Below are 8,748 nucleotides of genomic sequence, written 5' to 3'. Positions count from 1 at the left end.
GGCGTGGGAGAGTGGGAGGGGTCCAGAAGGCTGGAGGAGAGCACCACTGCGGGTGTGACTCCGACCAGCCCCCCTTCCCCACCGCCCCAGCCCCCTTCCTTCCTTCTTTCCTTCCTTTCCCGTTTAGGACAAACAAAAGATCTTGTGCTGTGATCACTGTGGACAAACCCCACCCGGCTGGCCACGCCGGGCTTGGCTGGCCTGCGCACCTGGGGCAGTGTGGATCGGCAGCCAGCGTCCACACACTGCGGTCGCTTTTAGGTATGAGAGCCAGGCCCGTGCGACCCTCTCATAAAATAAAAGGAGAGCTTTGGTTCGGTTGGTTTCGGTCATTTGTTTGGGGGAAGAGAGGGAAAAAAACCCTGCAGGCTCTCTCTCGTGTGTGTGTGTGTGTGTGTGTGTGTGTGTACGTGTGAGTGCATCCAGCCCAGAGATCTGGACCGAGGCAGGCTGTTATTCTTTGCTCACAGACAGGGCTTCCACGTCGATAAGCTGTAGTCTGTGCATGTGTATATTTTACAGTTTATGCTCCTGTTCCCCCTTTCTCGTCTGGTGTGACCTAGTCTGGTGGCTAGAACTCCATCTGACAGGCCACCTCCTATCTTCCCTCTGCACCACCACCCCCTCTACACACACACAACTGAGGTTCTTTTTGGGGCTGAAACCTGAAGTATAGTGGGTCTGGTTGCTTTCTGGGTTTGTTGGCTCAAAGCCAAAGGAGAAAAAGGTAAAAAAGAAAAAACCCATTGCGTTGATGTTACCGAGGAATGGTTTGCTTTCGCCCGAGCTAAGACTCTTCTATTTGGCTCCTGAAACCTGATTTTCAGAGATTTTGCAGTGTTTGGGGAATGATGGACCCCTGTGCCCCTGCCTGCCCCACCCCTCCCCCCGCGGAAGGAGTTCTATGGGAGGGGGTCTATAAAGAGAAAGTTGGAGCGGTAGGGAGATGGCTTTTCATGACATTTGACTTAGAGACCAGTGTGTTCGGAATATGACACTGACCGCCTATGACACTGACCACACTCTGCCAGGCTGTTTTTGAGAAGCAAGAGTTCTTAGATGTGTTGATGTCTGTTCTCTAGTATTTCAGAAGAAACATTTATCTCATAAAAGATAGACTCCAGGCCGGAGTGTTCGGATGATAAACGGAAGCAGTTCCTAGAGTGCTTTTGTGAGAGTCTACAGATGAAATTAATATCCTCTGTGAGATGCATTTGGGTGTATTTAATCACAAGGCCCCGGCTTCTGCTAGGAGGTGATTAATGGCAGTAGGGTGATTAGACATGGTGCAGTAAAGCCACAGGGCTCTAAATGACCCTTCTATCAGGAGGCTTCCAAAGGGTGTATGTATGTGTGTGTGTGTTTGGGTGGTGGTGGTGGGGAGGACAGAAATCACACCATCTTTCCACTCCATTTCCCCACAACTTTTTGAAGCCTCCCTGGTCTCTACCTTCCATTGACCGGGGTGACTGCTTCAGTGATGGTCTGGAATGGCGTGGGTTTACAGGTGGCCTTTTGCCTCTGAATGTCAAGGACACAAGTTGATTATGTGAACACCCCTTCTGAGACGTTCGGGAGGTCACAGGATGAAAGGGAGATGCAGCACCTGGGCAACCATGGGCAGGCTGCCCCCCACCCCCCTCCATGGTCATTCAACTGGGAGGGGTGGGACAGCTTTACAGGCTCTCGGCTGCAGCTTGATTCGCCGACAACCGTCTTTGATGGCTCTGTGTCAGATCGTTTCCGTTGGCCCAAAGCAATGCTTTAATAGTTCATTGCCTCTCTGTCAGTAGATGAGGGGCCCCCCATCCAGCCGAAGCCTTAAACGTTCTGAGCTCACCACCAGCACCACCATCGCAGAAGTAGCGCACACTGGCACAGGCTCCGGTGCCCACTGCCCTGGGCACAAGTCAACAGGCAGAAGAAGCCCAGAGCAGATCTGGGAACACACTGAAGAAATGATTCCCGTCTCCAGAAAGGGAGCCGCGATGGGCTTGAGGCTGGGAAGAAGGCGTTCCCTAGTGAACAGAGAGCACCCTCGCCTCCCGTTTTATGACTCGCTGTAAAACAGGATTTTTATTTCCTTCGCGGGCATTTTTCGTGCCAGGGCTATGTAACCTCCTTTGCTCGAATCCGGCCCCAAGTGATGGTTGTGTTATTGTACAGGCAAGTTGGCGGGACCCATAGACAGGGGAGTCTTGTCCTAGTGAAGACCATCTGTGTCCTAGGTTCTAGAGCAGGGATGGGGATGTTTTTTTCTGCCAAGGGCCATTTGCATGGTCTATCATCTCGTTCGAGGGACCATATAAAAAGATCAACTTAAAAAGGAGCCTGCTGTATTTTTGGTCAAACATTTCACGAACTCACCCCGAATGTGCTGGCTGGGGCTATTTCTGATGAGGTAGCTGGTATTGATGATGTCCTAGGCCTTATCTAGCCTGAGAGGACCCTGGTGGCGGAGTGGTTACCCATTGGGCTGCTACCTGCCAAGTTAGCAGTTCAAAATCAAGGACCCCCCCACCCCCTGAAAGTTGGGGCTTTTTACTCCTGTAAAGAGTTAAGAGCCTCAGAAAATCACAGGGGGCAGGTCTCCCCGCCTTATAGGGTCCCTATGATTGACGTTGACTCCCGGTGGTGAGTCTGGGTTTTGATTTGTTCTATCGCCTGAGGACCTGGCCTTCCCCCACCAGGTTCTGGCAGGAGGGCCTGGTTCTGCTGTCACAGTGTGAGGACTTATCTCTGAATGGATACGACTACGTATATGTTAGGAAACTGTGACCCTAACCTCCCACCTGCTAGCATGAAGGAGCCAGTTGGTTGAGATTGAAAATATTCTGTTTCTTCCTCGCTGCCCCCATGGTACATTCTTTGTGTTTTGACTACATGGATATTTAAAGAATTCCAGCTATACCAGTCAAATGAAGGATTCAGCCAATGAATTCAACAGCTCCAGCAGCTTGTGGTGGGGAAGGTGTTGGAGCAGCAAGAAGCCGGCCCTGTGAACCATTTCCAACCGGAGAACAGAGAGCACTAGCCAAGGCCCTCCTGGCTTTCCTGTGGAGATGGTTTTCCAGGATTTTAATGGCGTCCTTTTCCAAGTTACCTTCAACGCACTACGGAATCATCACGGGAGCATCAAGCAGGCCCCCAAGGTGCTGGTGTGTGAAGTTCAGAATCGGATCCGGGGCTGGTGACGCCTGTCGGAAGATTCGAATACTTGACGAAGGCATGCCGGTCACAGCAGTGGCCGAATTGCAGCACAAAAGTCTCATCAGTGCAGGACCAGGACTGCTCAGCTTGAGCTACCTTCTGTGTAGACCGATTCACGACACACACTAGCTCGGGGGGGTCACCAAACTGCTGCTCTTTCAACAGGTACACGTGGCTCTGAAGTACAGTATATCTGAAAATGAAAATAAGACCCTATTCACCTAATGGTGATTTCATTTGTTTGTAAAAATACAGTTATGGCTCTCCAATGATTTTGAAACTGTGGTGAAGGACAGGCTTGGCTCTCCCATCTCCAAAGTTTGCCGACACCTGGGCTAGCTGATGCTATTTCGTCTTCCATGGGCACCAACTGGGGGGAAGCTCCCGACTGAGTTTGAACCAATCCCAGTCGCAAACAGGTTTTTGGGATTTCAAGGGGTCACAGCAGCAAAACAAATGCAGACTATTTGTAGGGGTTGTCTTTCCTTATACTGGGGGACCCTGGTGGTGTAGTGGTTATGTGTGGGGCTGCTAACTTCAGGATCAGCAGTTTGAAACCACCAACTGCTCCTCGGGAGAGAGACACGGCTTTCTACTCCTTTGAACAGTTACAGTCTCAGAAACCCACAGGGGCAGTTCTACCCTGTCCTGTAGGGTCGCTCAGAGTTGGCATGGACTCGGTGGCAGTGAATTGGTATTTTGGTTTTGCACCTACTTGGTTTCCCCAAAATTTTCTGCCAATTTCAGAATTACTCATATAACCTCTATGAAAGCAATGACTCCCGGCGCACAAAGGGTTTATTCATTAATCTCACAAGTCGCTTTTGGACATTTGCATTTAAGTGAGTATGCAAATAGTCCAGGCTGGCCCAGTTCTCCAGGTGAAAAGAGGGATAGGTGTCTAGATTCCTCTGGCTAGCACTGTCCCACGGTTTTCATTGCATCTTTGTTCGGATTCGTTGGTTAATTTTGACCCGAGTGACTAATAGCGGTCGCGCCCTCTCCACGTCTTCATTGACTTCCTCGGCATCTTCCTCGTGTGCTGTTAGCGTCGTCTGACCAGCTGCATAGTGGGACCCCTTCCCTGCTGTCAGATGCCCTCTGACGTTTCCTCTTGAGTTACAAACATGGATTTGCTGCCCCATCCCCCAGTCCCTGCGGCGTAGTGGTCTATGCTAACACAAGGTCAGCAGTTCAAAACCACCAGCTGCTCCTCCTGAGAAAGACGGGGCTTCCTGCCACCAAGTGGTTGCAGTCCCGAAACCCACCGAGGCAGTTCTACTCAGTCCCACGGGGTCCTGCGAGGCAGAGCGACTCCATGGCAGGGAGTCTGGTGTGTAGCTTTGGTGCTGGGCCTCATGGAGCCCTGGGGCAGAGTGGGCACCTCCTAGAGCAGCGAAGGTCCTAGGATGGAAACCACTACCTGTTCCAGGAGAGGAAGATGAGGCTGTCTGCTCTCGTAAGGGTTAAAGGCTCAGAAAAGCCACGGGGCAGTTCTACCCTGTCCTATAGGGTTGATATGAATCAGATTGAGGGGAGCAGGGAGGGGAAGCAGGCACACTCCGTCAGGGATCTTCATGCCGATTCAAAGCAGTGCGAATTTAGCAGGCATATTCTGTAGGTAGCCATAAACCGTCTAACGTTGGAACTCGCACACAGCGCCAGCCTCTCATTGAAGGGCCTGCACAGTCATTGAAAAAGAAATGCCTTTATTTTGGTTTCCCTGCTTCTTTGCTGAAGGAGCCCTGGTGGGGTTACGCCTTGGGCTGCTAATCACCAGGTCAACAGTTTGAAACCACCAGCCCCCTCCAAGGGGGAAAGATGAAGCTCTCGGCTCTGGGAAAGAGTTATAGTCTCAGAAATCCACACGCGGCAGCTCTAGTCCGCCATGTAGGGTGGCTATGAGTAAGAATTGATTTCATGGCAGTGAGCTTGGGCTGGTGTTTTGGTTACGTCTTTGGTATGTGTATTTTTCGTTAGGGGTGCGGTTGGTGAAGGGTGGAGCAGCTAACGTCACACCAATTCCTCTGAGCATCACAACAGCAATGCGAGCAACATGATCCTTGGCCAAGCACACTACGTGCCAGGCATGGCCAAGAGCTTACCGATTTTCACTCGGGCCTCTGAATTGTCATTGTCATGGCTGTCTGCCTTCAAGTCCCTTCCAGCATACGGTGACCCTGTGTGGCCTGGAGGACTACCAGGGTTTGCTGGCTTGGCACCTTGATGGGGCAGATCTCCAGGTCTTTCGAACAACCGAGTTTCTCTTCCTATTATGACCCCTGAAAGAGCCCTGGTGCTAAATGCATTGAGCTGCTAACCGAAAGGTCAGCAGTTGGAACTCACTGCTTGCTCCGTGGGAGAAAGATGAGGCTGTCTGCTCCTGTCAAGATTTAAAGTTTAGAACCCCCAGCCCGCTGTGTTCTGTCCTGAGTTGCAGTGGACTCCGCGGCAGTGAGTTCTCAGCTTCGGGAATTCCAGGAAGCCGTCATAAGGATCCCTGGTGGCGCGTCCGGGTAAGCATTGGATGGCTAACCCCCAATTAGCAGGGTTGGTGGTTCAAAGCCCCAGTTGCTCGATAGGGGCAAGGTGGGGCTGCTTGCTCCCTTACAGCCTCAGACCCCTACCCAGGGTCGCTATGAGGCAGACTTGACGCAGCGGCAGGGAGCTCATGACGAGATTTTGACTCACGCTTTGTTTCTGTCACCTTTCCATCTCTCTCTCTCTCTCTCTCTCTCTGCCCGTCTCTCACTTTCTCTGTTTTTCAGTCTCTGGGACAGAGAGAGAAATGCTTGCGTCCTTAATTTTCTGCAGCGAGGAACTGGAAACCTCAGAGTATCTGCTTCAGACCATCTCAGTAGACAGAAACCCGCCCAGACCCTTGGAATTGAAGGCTGGTTTGGTGCCACAAAGGACTGTACGTGGGCAGTCTGCCCTCTCTGGGAGATGCCCTCTCCTTCCAGGGATTGCCAGCCCGGGTCCAGGCAGGAAGCCCCTCCGTTGTCCTGGTAACGCTCCTCAGCGGGATAGGATTTCAGGCATTCCAAGCAGAGGGCTCACTCTTTACTTGCACACCCCCAACCCCCAGGAGGCTTTTAGGGGTGTCCAGAGAGGTTTATTTCAACGACAGCTAGCAGGGTTATTCCTGTACTTAGGCATCCTTAATTCCTGAAGTTAGCAGCTACCTCTTTCCACAGCAGGGAACCCTGGTGGCGCTGTGGGTTAAGCGTGTGACCGGGACCTGCAAGATCAGCAGTTTGGACCAACCAGCCACTGGAGGGAGAAAGATGAACTTTCTGCTTCTGTAAAGATCTATTGTTTTGGAAGCCTTAACGGGCAGCCCCTCTCTGTCCTACAGTGTGGCTGTGAATCGGAGTGGACTCGGTGGCCATGTCTTTTTTTTCTTTCCCTGGCAGTCCCGTCTGTGTTTGATCTGTGACCTACATTTTCTGGTTCATTGACTCATCCAACTAATATTTATTGAGCATTATACATGTGTTGGCTATTGTGGGTTTGGACATTGCAATATTCATCAAAATAACTAGCCTCCACTGTGCTTAAAGAACTCCACTGGCGCTGTGGAATAGGCATTGGGCTGCTAACTGCAAGGTTGGTGGTTCAAACCCACCGGCAAGCTCTTCGGGAATAAGATGAGGCTGACCGCTCCTATATAGATTTACTGCCTCAGAAACCCTGGGTGGTGTCTCTGTGAGTCGGAATGGACGCGATGGCAGTGGGTTTCTCCTTCTCACCATGGTCACTGTGTGCCAGGACTAGATCTTGTCCTTTGTTTTGTGTGATTTGTTCATAAGGACCCTTGGCCTCATTCTACAGAGGAAGAAAAAGGTGCTTGGAGAGGTTAAGGACCTTTCCCAAACCCACTCATGCAATAACAAGCCAAGACTAGAAATCTAACTTAACAGCTCATGGTTTAATAATTCCAGTTAGTAGTTTTTAGCTATTTTTGTATACTTTAATGTCAGGTCCTAATCAGGAGAGCTAAGGTAAATTTTGAGGATGTGGCTAGCCCTCAAATGATGGCTATTTTAGTTGAAAGTAAATTTGGCGGTGTTCTGTGTTTTATTTTGTAATGACTTGATATTCCTATCTAATCCAGAACATATGTAAGTCTGAAGGGTAGGTCCGAGTTTTGCAGTCTCTCCCCACCCCCCAGTTTGGGGGGGCAGGATCAGACAGACCAATCATATATACCTATTTAGGAGCCCTGGTGACACCGTCGGTTAAGTGCTGGGCCACTAACCAAACGGTCAGCGGTTCAAACCCACCAGTGGCTCAGAGGTAGGAAGAGGTGACAGCTGTTGTTAAGGTTGACAGCCTGGGAAAGCCTGTGGGGCAGTTGTGCTGTGTCCTACAGGGTCACTATGAGCAGAGTGGAGCAGCAGTGTGTCTTGACCTCCGTCAGTATTTTGGAATGATGTTCGGACTTGTCTGAATCCAGACTCTGAAGTTGGACGACTGTTTTGTAAGAAAGAAAACCAAGCCATCTTAGGAGCGAATCCGGCAGGTCGTAACCTGAGCCTTGGCCGTCTCTTTCTGACTGTGTACAAAGCCACGCTCAGCATGGAGGGGAGACCGGTTTGGCATGGCATTAAGTCCCGATCGACCAGATTGTCGTACTGAAAGACGGGGTGCCTCCACAGGGTTGGAGGCAGCACCCTGGTGGCACAATGGATCATGTGTGGGCACCCGTTAACCATGAGGTTGGTTGTTCCTTGGGAGAGAGATGAGGCTGCCTGCTCCCATAAGTACTGACAGCCGAGGTCCCCTCAGGAGCAGCGCGACACTGCCTGTAGGGTAAGGTGACCAGATTTTAACATTGGTAAAGTGGGACACCAGGACACCATTGACGGGGCTGGGGGTGGGGGGTAGTTCTTGATTCAAAATTTGGTCCATATTATTTTGCCGTCGCTATAAAATATAAATAATACGAGTCCTGTCTGCTGAATTCAAGAAAATCTATGTATTTATGAAATAAATAAATAAATAACTTACCTAAATTATCTGAATAGCTGATTTGTTGACATCACTTGTTTAACTAGGACTAGCACGCAGTGTGATGTGCATCGTCTGAGAGACAGCTACAAAATGTTTTCGTCGTTGCCAATGCCAAAAAATGCCATTGTTCATTAAGTCCAAACAATGGTGGTCGAATTCTAACAACTGATCAACAATGTGAACTTTGATAAGCAGTTCTCGATAATCAGTTCTCAACAATTATTTGTTATTATTAAAGTTTAACATTATAAAATTAACAAAAATAATATAAAACTCATTTCCTGGCGAAATAGCCACATGGCAGCCGAAAACCCTTCCTGTTCTCCCGCCGTTTCTTAGCTTGTCATGAATTCTTTCCAAAAATTGGGACTTTTTTTTTTTTTTGCTACACATTGTTACACTAGCTTTTCAGAACCTCTAAATAGAAAGCTTTACGTCTGCACTGGTAGAAAAGCACGAGTTGACATTTTCATCCATTGGGGAAGGAGGTTTGTCATCAATCAACATTTCACCTTTTTTGAA

General features: G+C 49.9%; 1 pseudogene; it reads left to right on the top strand.

Moving 5' to 3' along the window:
• Positions 1-3,062: 3,062 nt before the first annotated feature.
• LOC101649449 overlaps positions 3,063-8,748 on the top strand; it is a 78,018-nt pseudogene continuing 72,332 nt past the window's right edge.

Source organism: Echinops telfairi, unplaced genomic scaffold, assembly GCF_000313985.2.
Source record: "Echinops telfairi isolate 266 unplaced genomic scaffold, ASM31398v2 ScPeMD7_2565;HRSCAF=3150, whole genome shotgun sequence".
In the NCBI taxonomy this organism is placed as follows: Eukaryota; Metazoa; Chordata; class Mammalia; order Afrosoricida; family Tenrecidae; genus Echinops; species Echinops telfairi.
The sequence above is the reverse complement of the archived record's forward strand: the minus strand, read 5'-3'. Positions and strand labels throughout refer to the sequence as shown.